General features: G+C 38.3%; 1 protein-coding gene across 2 annotated transcripts in view; it reads right to left on the bottom strand.

Moving 5' to 3' along the window:
- Positions 1-15,441, bottom strand: part of CTNNA3 (catenin (cadherin-associated protein), alpha 3) — a 529,775-nt gene that overhangs the window by 459,880 nt on the left and 54,454 nt on the right. The gene's annotated exons all lie outside the window — the stretch shown is intronic.

Genomic DNA, 15,441 nt, shown 5'->3' with positions numbered 1-15,441 from the left:
CTTTCACAGATATAGAGGAAAATAAACAACAGTCCATATTTCTAAATCATTGGTCTTTTTTCTGCTATAAATAAGAGTATATCATTTATATCCCCACAAGTACATAACTTTATTTAAAAAATGGTTTACTTCTATACCAGTCTTCCCCAATGCACTGTAACTCAGTGGTAACTAATGACTTCCCTATTATAAAGATGTTAATGTAGTCCTTTCAGTTTTCATTACTGAATTTTTCAGAATGAAGACGAATGTTGACTTGTGTAAACCTCCTGCTGCTCTGTACACCTGCAGCCTGACTTATGCAGCCCTCCTATTGACCAGAGCATCTGTTTCAAAATGTACTGCTTCTTCACATTTTTATTTCCCCTACAACTCCTTAATAAATCTTTGCAGTCAAGTGGTGAGAAATTGTAAGCCTAGTAAAGTGACTTCCCATTTTTTTCAAATGGCAGATTTTGTAGTACCTCAAAAACTGCTCCACTTCATCCCCTTGAAAGACTTTTTTGTTTATTAATACTGCGTTGAAGGCAATCAGGGCCACTGAAACAACTTATTTCCCAGATGAAAGGAGTACATAACCCGAAAATACTGAATGCTTGTCATACAAGTTTTATTCTGCCACTGTCTTTTAATTCCTTCCTGAATTTCTTACCATAGCAATATATATAGAATAATATAGAATATAATTAAATTCCCAAGTATGTATGAGCCATTAAAAATATGAATATAAGATATTTATAACGTGCTAGATATTTGCACTAAATTCTGTTGAGTTTTACCAGTATTGCAAAAAAATACAAATCATAAAAAGGTCACTTGAACAAAGATTATCCTATTCAAATTATTCCAAATGAAAAAAATATGGTCTTCCCAGATAGAAATGCTTCTGTAACTGCATGCTATCTTCAATCATGGGATAAAGCTAACATCTGGTTTAGTGGTTTGCTATGAAAATAATTTTCTAACCATTCACAATGGAGAAATACTATAATCTTAAGGAAAAAGCCCTACAGCCAATAAGCTAAAAAATTGTGTACAATAAAGCAAATATAATATGAAAAATTCAAGGAACGGTGTATATTCGTTTAGCATTTATGCAATATAATTAAATCCAGTAACGAAGACGTGGAGTATTTGACAGTAAGTTAACATCATGCAATGCTTTGGGGGTGGCGTGACATGTAGTATTTGACAATAAGTTAACATCATACAATGCTCTGGGGGGGTGGGGCGGGTTGGGTTTCAACAGAGACACCAATATATCATACAAGCTTTCAAAGACCAGGCTCTCCAAGAAATTTAAAATGTCTCACTGTTCCTTAATGCACATCCAGACCCTATGCATGTCAGTTAACATTACTAACAGCAGACAGGGTACTAAAATTTAACAGCAAGGGAAGTTTCCTAAATCAACACATACGATGGCAAAATGGTAGTCCTCCTAGCCTGGTTTAGCAGGTTTTCTTAGTCATTCCGACAAGCGAGCCTACAGGTCATGGTACACCCTATCAGTATTCACATATACAAACTACAACTCAAATAAAACCATAAGGTTTCACTTACACGTATAGCCCCCACCTCATCATTAAGACTATTCATATCAACAGAATCAGGCAAGTGAGAAGCAAATACAAAAATGACAGTTTCATAATAATGAAGACTGTCAAAGATAGGTGATTGCTTCCATAAGCTGTCTGATTGAAAGTATGAAGCAGTTTTTTTCTATTTTGCTCATAGAAGCAAGCTAATGCTAGACTGGAATCCTTAGATCTCAGTCCCACTCTGACCCATGAATGTTTTGAGTCCCAGTTTAAAACAAGAAAAGAGTAGGGTAGGGAGATGAGAAAGAAACTAGATTTTTTTTTAAATAAGATTTGTGTTTCTGTTTCAAAAAATAGTATCTTTGGACCAGAGAAAACATGTGTTTTAGATTTTTCTCAGAAGGCAAAAGAAAAAAACAGTCATATAAATAATGGGATTCTTTATGGGCCATTAATGTATTTTACTAGAACAATTCATAGATCTGGAGAAAAAAGTAGGCATGCTTTTGTTCAGAAGCATTGTCTATTAGGCTAATAAAAACATTAGCTCTCCTACGACCCTATGACCTGGACAAGTTTTTATCTTCAGACTGCTACAGCTACAACGCAATCACTGACTTTAAACCTTCATGCTAGGACATAACTTTGTGCTGCAAAGTTTTGTACTTCATGTAGGCTTAACTTACCCAAAGAACAAGACTGCATATAGTAAAAGGTTTCCTGGGCACACAAATTGGTATTTTGGAAGACTCCTTTATAGAAGACAAATAGGCAGGAAGAGCTGACAAGTTTCAGAAGCTAACATTAAAAAAAAAAATTAAAAAAAATTAAAAAAATAAAATAAATATCTCATATTCTGATTTACATACCAGAACATTTCAAGGAATACACCTTGTATTCAGTGCCTTATCTGTTAAGAGAAGTTAACAGGTACAAAACCAAACTGAAGTTATGATTTTTTTTTTTTTTTACATATATGTATAGGTATTATAGAAAATTACTGCTGATGTTCAGGAAATGCTGACTTAACTAGATGACTGGGAAGGTGAAGAGAAAAAGTCCAATGAGGGAAACACAAACGTGTATCTGTGAAAGAACATTCTGTTTAGTAAGACATTATCTACTCTAAAATTATTAGTTTTGGCTGGAGAACCTAAATTATCTTCACAGCCAAAGATTAATGGGCTAAAGTAAAATAATTTCTTAAGTAAAATATATTGAAAGACTGCTTTTAAGAGCATATAAAAGAGAAATGAAAAAGAATTAAAAATAAAAGAAGTCTTCATTTGGTCCAGTTATGTGTTTTTTGTTTGTGGTTTTTTTTTAAATAGTTTGGGCTGGACCTTTCTATGTGATTAGAATTAACCAATACTACAGAAATAAATCTGATAGATAATGTACATGACAGGTAGTGTCAGACATGAAACAGAAAAAGTACACATATTTGCATTGTCTCTGTGTTTAATTTTAGAATTCATAGTATGTGCATATACACACCATCTGTCTCTGTTATATATATTCACAGAAAGATATAATTATAAAAATGTACTCAACAATATCATTTTAATAAGCCACTGTCCAGTTCATGGAGTAAAAAGCTTATGGCAAACAGGTGTGATGACTACTAGAGCTGTCCCAAAGTCCTGTTCATGAAGTATTTATACCTAAAACTTCTGATTTGTTCCTCTTCAAAAAAGGTATTAAAAAAAAGCAACAGTAAATGATTCTCTGCAGTAGGGAGATATTGCCATTCATTTTTCTGCTACTACTGCAGCAGCTGCATTCGTCTCTTCCTGTCATGACAGGATTACACTGAATGGACAAGATATGAAAATACAATTTTGTATTTTCTATCATGAAAATAACTTTTCCTCTGTGCCACATAGAAATTCTCAGCAATGTCATAATGAATTACAATGTACAAGTAAAACCTGTCAATTCACAAACTTCTCCAAGTTTCTCCCCATAACTATGGAAAGATTTAACAGTAGAGGTGGCAGAAATTCTGTCTTACGAAAACTCCATGCTTTTCACAAGGTATTTATTAGTACACTATGAGTAAGTCTACAACCACATGGCACTGATTTCTACCATTCTTCTAAGCAAACATCTACACAGATAATTTTTGCAGCAAAGGAGTACAGGTATCAAACTAGGACACCTGGTAAAAATTTTATTAGCAGTAATTCTTCTGGATAAAGGGGCTCACACAATGTTTGAATGCCTATCAGAACCCACAGAAAGTGCAAACTGCCCCTAGGCTGCCCCTTTGCTGAGGTACAGGCACAATGCTTCCAAGAAGCTAACATGAAACTAAGAACAGGAGTGAGGAGAAAGTATTAAAACTAAAGTTTCAGAAAGGGGCATAAAAAGAGATGGTTCCTCAGGAGTACTGAGGACTCCTCAAAGGTGCCCAAAGAATCAGATGTTGTCAGGGAAACAAACTCTTTCCCGAGAGACAAGGGAACTAGCACATGGAAATAAGTCTATAGTCAGGTAGACTACCTTTCCCCCTTCTCACGCCACCTTGACTACAATTGCTACTTGTCACCATATCACAATGCATTATGTAAATAACAAATATAGAGGAGTCATCCACTGTGAAATAGTATCATGGGTTCCTATCTAGCAGTTCCCAGTCCCACTGCAATGAAGACCAAGCATTACTGATTTATTTATTCAGAATTCTTCTTATGAGTTACATAACGTAAGCCACGAGGTGGTGTTTCTTCCCAGCCAAGCAAGTATTTGCTTCCTTTGGTTTTGAGACAACTCTCCTGTACTCAAAAAAACTATGTATTAGACATATTGGAAAATAATTCATCTTCTAAGACAACTGCAAAACAATTGTTAAATAAGATTAAAGCCTCCACTCAAGACAACCATATGTTGGACTGACCACTGATTCTACTAACCTACTGAATTTTAAGTCATTTGGTCTGCCACTGCTGCAAGTTACAAAAGGAAGCAGTGTACAAGGTTATAGGAAAAAGTTTTCTGTATTCCTTTACACATGAAAAACCAGTTTTACAATACTGCCTTTAACAACACCCAAAGCATAAACAAATATACCATTCTATTTATAGAACAGAATTTATAAAGTCTATGTACCATATTCTATTTAAACGCACCTTCCACAGAAAAGCGATTTGCTAATTTACACGTACAATATAGTTATAAGGCCACAACCCTTTGAACGCATACTTCACATGACACTAGTCATGCCAACAAAGATATGAGCTTGCAGGTATAGTGCCAAAGTGATTCTCTGGAAAGATGCTTAAGGAATTGAGGGATGAAAGGTATCCTGGGCTGTAATAACAGAATCATAGCCAGGAGATCAAGGGAAGTGAGTATTCCCTTTTACTTGGGGTGTGTTAGACCATATCTAGAAAACTGTGTCTAGGTTGGGGCCCCCTGATACAGAAAAGACATCGGTAAGCTGTGGTGATATAAGTGGAGGGTCATCAAATTGCCAGGGGGCTGGAGCTCTTCCCTGTAAGGAGCAGTTGAGAGAGGGGCTTGCTCAGCCTGGGGAAGATACAGCTTTGGGTGCACCTAATAGCAGCCCCTCCAGTACCAACAAGGAGGTCATCAATAAGACAAAGTCAAGGTCTGCGCAGCAGTGCATGGTGGGAGGATGAGACACAACAGGCACAAGTTGAAAAAAGAAAGGTCCAGATTAGAAGTAAGCAAAATCTTTTTCCCCAGGAGGACACCCCAACAGTGGGGCAGGTTGCCCAGAGAGTTTGTGCAGTGCCCATCTGTCATGGTTTAACCCCAGCCAGCAACTAAGCACCACGCAGCCGCTTACTCACTCCCCCCCCCCGCCCCAGTGGGATGGGGGAGAAAATTGGGAAAAGAAGTAAAACTCGTGGGTTGAGCTAAGAACGGTTTAGCAGAACAGAAAATAAGAAACTAATAATGATAATACTAATAAAGTGACAACAGTAGTAATAAAAGGATTGGAATGTACAAATGATGTGCAGTGCAATTGCTCACCACCCGCTGATCGACACCCAGCTAGTCCCCAAGCGGCAATTCCCCGCCCCCACTTCCCAGTTCCTATACTAGATGTGACGTCCCATGGTATGGAATACCCTGTTGGCCAGTTTGGGTCAGGTGCCCTGGCTGTGTCCTGTGCCAACTTCTTGTGCCCCTCCAGCTTTCTCGCTGGCTGGGAATCAGCAGCTGAAAAATCCTTGACTTTAGTCTAAACACTACTTAGCAACAACTGAAAACATCAGTGTTATCAATATTCTTCGCATACTGAACTCAAAACAGCACTGTACCAGCTACTAGGAAGACAGCTGACTCTATCCCAGCTGAAACCGGGACACCATCCTTGGATATTTCCAAGATGCAACTAGATAAAGCCCGGAGCAACCTCATCTGATGCCAAAGCTGACCCTGCTTGGAGCAAGAGGTTGTACTAGGACCCTCATGAGGTCTCTTCCAATCTGAATTATTCTGTGATTCTATAATTATAAGGAGAAACTAGAGGAGCTGGTAGTCATAAATAAATCATCGTGACATTTTTGTGACATATAAAATAATATTGCAGCAAAATTATTATACAAGAGTATAAAGTCTTTATACAAAAGTTCACAAACCATTCCTATAGTATGTATGAACATAGTAAAATTTATATGCATGGTAAAATGTCTAATTTAAAACTTTTATGAGATTTAACTAGTTACATTTTATTAGCATTACTTCCTTTCAAAAAAGAGGCTTAAGTATTACAATTGAGCACATCTTGCTAAAAGGCAAGTATGCATTTTAATATTTAAGTAATGAACATGCTTCAGCTTTTAACTTTGGTTTTCTAACTAAATAAATCTTGTCTGTGCCAGAAAATTTTACAGAACAATTCCCACCAGTGCTAGTACTGCCTCTGCTGAACTCAGATGAACATACCAAAGGAAGCTCTAACTCAAACTAGATTTTTTTGACTAGGACCACTCTTTTCATTTTGTCCCCTAAGTCTATCTTTCCAACTGAACTACCAGAACAGCCCTGGAACCTTGTTTACATTATGGTTAACATCAATTCACCTGAACACACCAGAAGAGGGGTGTTTTGTTGTGTGGGGTTTTTTTAAACAGCATGAGATGTGCCTTAATGTTTCTACACCTGACTACACAAAACATGGTTCAGTTCCATCTCCAAGGCAGCTTCTCAAGAGCACGCAGTCATGTTTGTACATGTATTTCCTACATCTGTCAAACTCCCTATCAGAGAAGTCTGGAAAAAAACAAGATCTCACCAGAACAATTCACTTTTGGAGGACACAATGCACAAAGCAACACCCATAAAGGAAAAAAAGAATAACGTATATGGATTAGACTAAATGTATATTTATTCAAGCATCCTGTCTCTGACATCTGAATAGGACTAGGTCAATCACAGCTGCCTCAAAGCATACCGATGAATGCACCAGCATCTGACTTCTCTGGTTGGGGCTTTAGGGTATTTGCTATAGTAGAACTTTGAAAATTAGAAATATTGGTGTGTGTAGCTCACAGCATGCCTCACTCATTGCTTCATAAACCTCTGATTTGGTTTAGGAACGAGCACCACAAAGAGCGCTTTGGCACAAGTCACATGAACAATGGTGATTGTAAATGAATGGCAGGAAAGAGAAGAAGTATTTAAGCCAATTAAACACATTTTCCTTTCCTGGATATCAAGTACATTGTTGCCCAATACAACTAAAAAATACTGCTTTCTAGCTTTTCTTTTTTTTTTTTTTAATAGATAGGTAGGTTGATCTCTATACTAATCAGCTGACTAGCTGGAGACTAAATAAACACTACTTCTTTTTTCTTGTCTAGTTCCCACACCACTCAGATGTGCATGAATACTACTGACAGCCCTCATCCCACATTGGGGAGTTCACCCTGGGCAAAGATCCATAAACTGTGGGACCATGAGAATAAGAGTAACATAAACCAAGCAGGAACAGACGTACGAACAATAGCCTTGCAGGTCACTGTACAATTGCACCTATGGCAGACATGCTTACCAGCAACCCACAGACTGCTAAGATACGTGGGTGGTCAGTATCCTCAGTTCTGCTTCCTCTATGGGTACTGGTTCCTAGAGGGAAGGGTACCAGTGCTCAGTGGATAGGTGACTTGAAGGTCACCCCTACTTGAGTACTGACACCCATACTTGAAGGCGTCATCTCTAACAACATTTTTAAAAATCTCATTCCCAGTAACACTCCTTGCAAGGCTCCTGTAAGACGGGTTAAGGCTTATCTCTACATACAGACAAAGACAAAAATTTTAAGAGTTGTATTACTGAGACTACTACAAGCAGTGAAGAAAGGAGCTACTAAAAGCAGTAAAGAAAGGATAGAAAGACAATGCATTGAAATGATTTTGAATTTTCTTAAAATATTTCTCATCTGCATCTTCTTTGGAGATGTTCGTATTTTATTTTCAGAATTGCCTTCTTCCCTCCCTCCCCTGACAACTGTTTTAATTTCACAACTACGTCAGAAGCATCTGTCATTTCTCCCCTAAACTATTAAAGACACTTGGAAAGGGAGTACATTGCCTTTCTGGACTATCCTTACTGCTGACAACAGTGGTGGAAAAAGATTAGGCAAGATTCACACAGTGTGCAGGCAGAGATACACACACTTCTTTAAATTAATCTTCATTTGTTTTAACCTTTTCAAGACTCTTAAGAGCTTCTCAGCTAGCTCTTTACAATTCTAATGAATCATTTTCCAGGGCAACACAAAAACCTTCCCATTTCATTTCCAATAAGCTAAGAAAGTGGCAAGGCCAGGATCAAGAACTCTTTAGCATGCTTTCAATTATCTTTCTCACTAACTCCTTTCCCTGACCTCCTAGGTTCAGTTCTATACATACCATAGTAATGAATCTATCCAGGCTTCCCGTGATAAAATGCAGTCCACTTCTCTAACAGACACTTCCCATTGAGTTCAGAGGGGATAGGCTCAAGTGTATCAGGACAATTTGTTACCATTTTACTTGAGTTTAAAAACCATAACCTACTGGTAAAATGAGGGGGGGGGGGAAGAAAATATAAGAAAATAAAGAGATAATATTACTCCTTATATTGTCTCTGTACCTATACTCTCCATCTATCAATTTGGCAATAAAACTTAAATCAGCATCTCAAAAGTTTTGGTCTGCAATCAAATTTTAGTTCCATGGACTGTTTGTTGCCCCTTCATTTAGGTTCAGATCCTTGACATAAAAAGGACTGCTTTAAGAATGCTGCCTATTAGTGTTAGTGAAAACATAACCTTTGCCAGGAAACTTACCCAGAGACATATGGTGAGGTGCTCATATCTGGCATATCTGTTATTTGTCTGTAAACTAATAATCAGTAAGGAAGTTAAATGTAATGCTGCACACTCTGTTCAGATCCTGAAACAATTTATTGGCCTCTACTAACTTAGCAGAAGAGGAGAAATACTGCAGTATTTTCTCAAGACGCTCAAGCAAAGACTAATTTAACACTAGCTTACTCATCTGAATGTATGAAGAAATGTATAATACTTCTCTCTAGTGTCTGTCCTTGTTAGAAGCAGAGTATAATATTTGTATCAGTCAGTAAAGAGAATCAATAACTAACCAAAACAGCAAGCTACTACTCAAAATGTATATCAAAGTTATTGACACCATCAGCTCCAAGGACTTCTGCCTCATACTTTCCCTTTGCCACTTCCTACAATGGTTTGTGAGTATGTGAACAGTTCAGAGAACGCAGCTACTATTTCTGAGTACAACTAGCCACTGGGCTGGAGCCCAACTAGGCTTCTGCATACAAGAAATTCAGCAGCAGGCTTAGTTAGTTACAGAAAAGACTGGAGGAATATCAGTGATATCCACCAACAAACATAGCTATGACACTCATTTATCGCTCTAATGATCGTAAAAGTTAATTTAAGCCATGCCACACAGCAGTAATATCACTGAAATATATGTACAGAGAATATACTGTGGACAGAGTCTGGTAGTGAAATGGCTGTTGTATAAACAGAATTGCTTTCTCTTTCTCAACACTGTATTTTCATGGTTAGCATTTTCTCAATACAGCAGCATACAGAAAGATCTGGAAGACAGGAAGAAGGCTCTGCCTTCTCCTAGCTTTTTAAAGGTTTTTCAGTCCCTGATTAGAAATCATATACTAAAACTGAATTATGAATATGCCTCAAACATCTGATTTCTCATGCTTTTAGCTCCCATTCAACCAGCACTTTATTCTCAAATCTTTTCTGAACTGACTGTGCCTAAACTCACTGTTCCAAACTAGATTTATTACTGATTGTACTGTAGTACAATCTGAAGTACTTTCCTGATAATATGTCTGAATTGTAACTTCTTATATATTCAGTCTATACTCACTGCACATTACTAGACCATGTCAAGAGCATGTAAAACCAACCTGTGGTCTGCTAATCAGACCTTTTGAATCCATAACAGCAATTCTTCTAGGTCTCAATCTCCATTTCTGGGCCACGTTCCAAGTGCAAATTAAATATATCTCTTTAGTACAGTAACTCTGCACTTCAGACATACCATCTGCAGGAACTGCTCAGAGACATCTTCCCCAGGTCTCAAAAGTGAAAAAGGGAATCATCATTAGGAGATCTTAGCCTCCAGTTCTCCTTTCCCTGAAGGATATTTAACTGTACTCCTTGACCATGTGGTCTGTTAATCTCTTTTACACTTCAGTGAATCCATTGCTGAATTTCCTGAGTGCAGACAACATAACTTGGTAAGTTTATACAATAAAACATGCCTTTTTTCTTTTTTTTGGCAACCTTTTGTGATCTAGCTAAAATAAACAACTACATAAAATTGTCCTGCAGTACAGTTTCTATTTCTCTCCTACAAATCAAAGAGGATGCTCATCTTTCTCCCAGTGTTAACCAACCAAGTTATAGCTAAAATTAATATAACTGTTGTTGCATATGTAAAGCTTGACTGAAGTAAGACTTTAATACATATTATCTCTTGTCCTTATAATGTAAAGTTAGATCCATGGCTAAATTAATGCAGAGAAAATAATATCTTTCTTACTCAATGAAATAAACCCAGATTTAAACTGGATATAGGAATGCGTTCACTGTTCCATTGCCAGCAGAATTTATTATCATTAGTTATAAAAGCACTGCTACAAGTATCAAAATCTTACCTACAAATAAAGTTTTGTTCTGTAATGACCACCTATAAAGCCACAATTTTGCTAAATGACATGAAGGCAGACCAACTGAGTAATAAGGTCTATACTGAAAAGGAACCAGCTGTAGCACTCTTAAACCACGAAGATCTTGCAATACAGACTCATGTTTTAACAAAAGCCAGGTAACAAATAAAGGAAAATATTAGAGCCTGGTGAGCCCCATCAAGCAAGGGCAAGGTCTAACTGTGCTCTCCCAAGTCCTTGATGAGAAAGAGTCAGTGATGCCAGGCCTATATATCACAATCAGATGCATTTCAGCTGGGTTGGGACAAGGAAGGATTTGGAGTTCTAGAGGGACAGGTGTGAGAGACTGAGTTGTTATCTCAAGCTATTTGTCTCAAAGATGGTTTGCTGTGAGAGACTGAACTGTGAACTGTTTATCTCGAGCCACTTATCCCAGAGATGGCTTGTTTAAGCAGGGCACTCCTCTGTCCAAAAGGACGACTATCAGGCCACTGAGACATCCAGGGGAGGAGACAGGCCGGAGCCGGCAAAGCATGCAGGAATGTGGAGACTATCATTGTCATGGAAACTGCAGTCTCTGAGATAAGGTACTGGTTTCTGGCATTGATCACGCAAAGGTCATGTGATAGATGAAACCTGCAGCACATGAACAGTGCATGAACGGTATGTATGCACGTGCATCAGATTATGCCCTACAAAAAAAAACGTGGAGACAAGCCGTGGTGTGCACCCATCACCGAAGAATTGAAGACAGAGGACCAATGGGACGCCACTGGATCCATGGTGGTGACTATTCTTGCAACTCTATCCTGACTGTCTGCTTGATTTCTGTCTTTTCTTCCATTCTATCCTATCACTACTATTTTCAACTTTTGATAATAAAAGCTCTTTTGGGTATATGACATTTTGCCTAGTTTGTGTCTTAATCTCACTCTTGGGATCATATCGAAACCTTCCGTGACATTGGATCGGGACAACAGGAAGGATGAATTCAGATCAGGAAGGTCAAAACTAGCCTGGGACAGCAACCTCTGTCATGACCCATCCTTTGCCCTCCTTCCTCCATGCACAAAATCACTGTGACCTGTCAGACTACACATACACACGCTCCAACTCTTAAACAGTAACCCTTCAGACCCTACATAAACATACACACCCAACAGTACTGTATCTTTTGTGCATGGACAGATGAGAATAAAGGGAAACAGTGTATGTGTGGGTGGGATTGCTAAGTTTGTTTGAATCTAACGCGATAAACATCTTTCTGTGAGCAAAATGAATATGTACCTTTAGAATGAACAAATAGAAATGAGGTGTGGATGACAGATGACAAAAAGCCTTGGAGGAGGAGACTGAACAAAAATTCATGCAAAGTGGATAAGAAATTTAACTGCTGTATGATTAGAGTGAGTTTTAGAAGTAAACTGCACATGGCTAACATTATGCAAATGCAAAATAGAGAATGCAACTTTATGCAGAATATGTACTGGGGAAGGGGTGGGTGGGTATGTTGGGGAGACAATACAAAAAGAAGGACTAAGAGCCCAACTTGATAATGTCACAAACTACAAAGAATATTGTCTTGGATTCAAGACAAGACTAACAAGTAATTCATTAGTGTATGCAGCATTGATTTTTATCTTTAGGGTTTTGTTTCAGCCCTGTGTAGCATTGTTCCAGCTTACCAGTATCCTCAAGCAGCTGGAATCCAAAGGCTGTATGGGTACCTACTATTGAAGTGACAGAAACCTCATGAATAGGGCTTATGAGTTCTTCCTTCAAAACAAAGTTGTTGGCCAGGGGTGAGCTATGAAGCTCACCCATTACATAATCCTAACTGGTTACAGAACTTGAGTTTCACAGGAGACACAGAGATCCCTACCTCTACCTCCTAACCTGTGGCCAGGCAGTTAGGGGTATCCACCTGAGAAAAAAACCAAAATCTACATCCTGCATTAACTCTCTCAGGTTCAAGGAGTGCACTAAATCCAAGTTTTCTATTTCCTATGTGAATATTCTATCTACTAAAGCACTGAAGTATGTGCAAGTTGTATGGGCATAGTAACTGCAGCACAAGCTCAGCCTTAGAAATATACAGCAAGACGACACAACTGCTCCTGGCAGAGTCTGCTTTTACTGTTGTGTGCTAAGGGTTCCTGGAACAAGCACTTCAGGAACAGCGTTCCTGCAGGATTTGTCCATCGTTCCCAAGCATTATGTTCTCAAACCATTTTTCCGCTCACAGCTCAGTCATCTTGCAAAGCTTTGAATTTCATATTACCTGACTTTTATGAAGTGCCAAGGTAGAGAAACATTTTATAAGGGAATTTATTTTTCTGTGAGAAACTAGTAGATGTCTGTCAGGCTTGGATCAATACAATATAACATTCCTTTCAGATACTCTTTTACCAACTACTGTTACTGTCATTCTACCATGACATATCATTCATTAGACAGTCTTTCCTAATTAGGGCTCTACATTCCAAACTGTTATTCCACTTCTAGCTTGCATTATTTCAGCATGTGAACAACAGGTTTTTCTCACATTAAGAAACAAACAAACAAACAAACCAAACCCACAAAAACCACCACAAACACAAAAACAGTGGCTCAGACTGTATGTTTTATGCTGCCTTTGACCATGTAAAGGCGTGTCAGTTGTGGTTAGACTGAACTTCACTGAACCGCTTCACTCAGGTGAGACAAGTGAGAGCAAATTCTTAATATGAAGATTCCATGCCAGACCACCTAGTATAGGGGCCAAGCTCCTGTCTTATCCTATGCTGACAGCATTTACCTAGTCTGCCATAAATCTATCATAGTCTGAGAAAAGGAACTTCAAATATCCACAGAATTTTACAGGCAAGTCCTTATACACCTACAGATTTTCAGCTCCTGGAGGATGGAGGCATTTAGTGATGTCCTCCAGTAGGTCTGGTACCAAGAGGCTTGCTCCAGGTCACACAAGAAAGCTATGAGAAAGCAAATTTGAAAATGTTTACAAGACATCTATATACATATCTCCCTCTTCTCTCTCTTTTTCTTCACTTTCCAGTAAGGAAAATCTTATTCTAACCACCACTCCCTACTGCTCCTGACTGGTTTACTTAAAGATAATAAGGTCAAATCAAAATAGCACATACATCACCTTTGATAGTGTTCTACAAATGAAGCATCCTCTATAAGTCTTGCTTTTTCTGTAGAACATTCAGATACATTACTTCCCAGAAAATTAGGGAATGTATTTTCTCCTTCAATTATGGCTAAGAATCATGTATCACTTCACTAGGTGATGGGTTTCAACCAATAAAAACATACTGAGCGGTAGATCTATAAGACAGGGACAAAGAACTTGGCACAGTCTTTGAAAATAACATCCCTTAAGTATTTCCGATTTCAAGCCAAATTTTTATTATTTCCACAGATAAAAAGTCAGCACTTAAGCCTAGTCCACATATAAATACTGCTTCTCATGCACAAATATGCAGGTGTTATGTTTTATAAAATATTTGATAAAAAACTTTGTCAAAGTTCCTGAATGTAACACTTCACAGATCATAACATTTCATAAGCTTTTACACAAGGCTTATATAATATAGGAATCTTGACAGGTGTGTGAATGAGGACATTAAAACCCAGCAGTCTCGTGTCCCAGCAAGACCTGCAAGCAAGCTGCTGCAAACAGGAGTTCTGCAAGAGTGAACCGGCAGGGGAGAGGAAGATCTGTACAGCAAACCATACCAAGAACATAAGGGAAATTTTTCAGTGTACAGCTGGTAGAAGCATCCAAAGTGCAGGACTTACAACGTAGGCTTTGAACTAGCCAGTGGGGAAAGGAATATAGTAGCATAGAAAATGTTTAGCAAGATCTTGAACATTAGTGTTTGACAAGGAAGGTGAAGCCAGTGGTGAGAGGAAAACTCTTTTACATTTTATTTTAACCAATTTGGAGAAACCATGTGAAGTTCTGAAAGTCACTTTAGTTTAATGATGGCACTCATTACTCTTGGGAAAGCATGATGAAAACCTGCAAAATAAACAGCAGTGTGTTCCATTAAGGCAGTTGGGCTGAATGTCATCCTATGACAACAGAGAACTCACCAATTGATAACAAAGCTGTTCAATGCTCCTTGCTACCAATGTTCCCCTGTGAGAGAGTGTGGAGATCTGCATGACAATGGAAGACTGAAAGGGAGCAAACTTGACTAGTCCTTTTTCAAACAGAGAAGCCAAGGAATTAGACCAGTCAGTTACATTTAAATTCCTGGGGGAAGACATTAGAACAAATAATGAAGCACAGTATTTAGTTATCTAGAAATAAACACAGGAACGAGTATTAGCCACCACAGGTTTGTCCAGAGCAAGTCTTGCCAAATCAGTCTAACTTCCTTCTCCCTCTCTTCTTGTAGTCATAGGATTAGAAGCAAATGTTTCATAATACGATTAGATTTTTTACAGTCTCGTAAGACTTTCTTATAAATATATGGGGAAAAAAAATAGATTAAATTACTCTGGAATCAATGGAGATTCCTTAAGAGCCGTTACCAATGATTCACTGCCACTACAGAAGAATGCAATAAATGATCTCCTGCAGGGGTGTGTTTTGGGTGCCTCACTATGCAACATAACTTGGTTAAGAAAACTGAAGAGATTTCTTGGGGGGGGGGGGGGGGGGGGGGGGGGGGGGGGAGACCGCAACACG

Source organism: Haliaeetus leucocephalus, unplaced genomic scaffold, assembly GCF_000737465.1.
Source record: "Haliaeetus leucocephalus isolate CR32 unplaced genomic scaffold, Haliaeetus_leucocephalus-4.0 Scaffold687, whole genome shotgun sequence".
Classification (NCBI taxonomy): Eukaryota; Metazoa; Chordata; class Aves; order Accipitriformes; family Accipitridae; genus Haliaeetus; species Haliaeetus leucocephalus.
The sequence above is the reverse complement of the archived record's forward strand: the minus strand, read 5'-3'. Positions and strand labels throughout refer to the sequence as shown.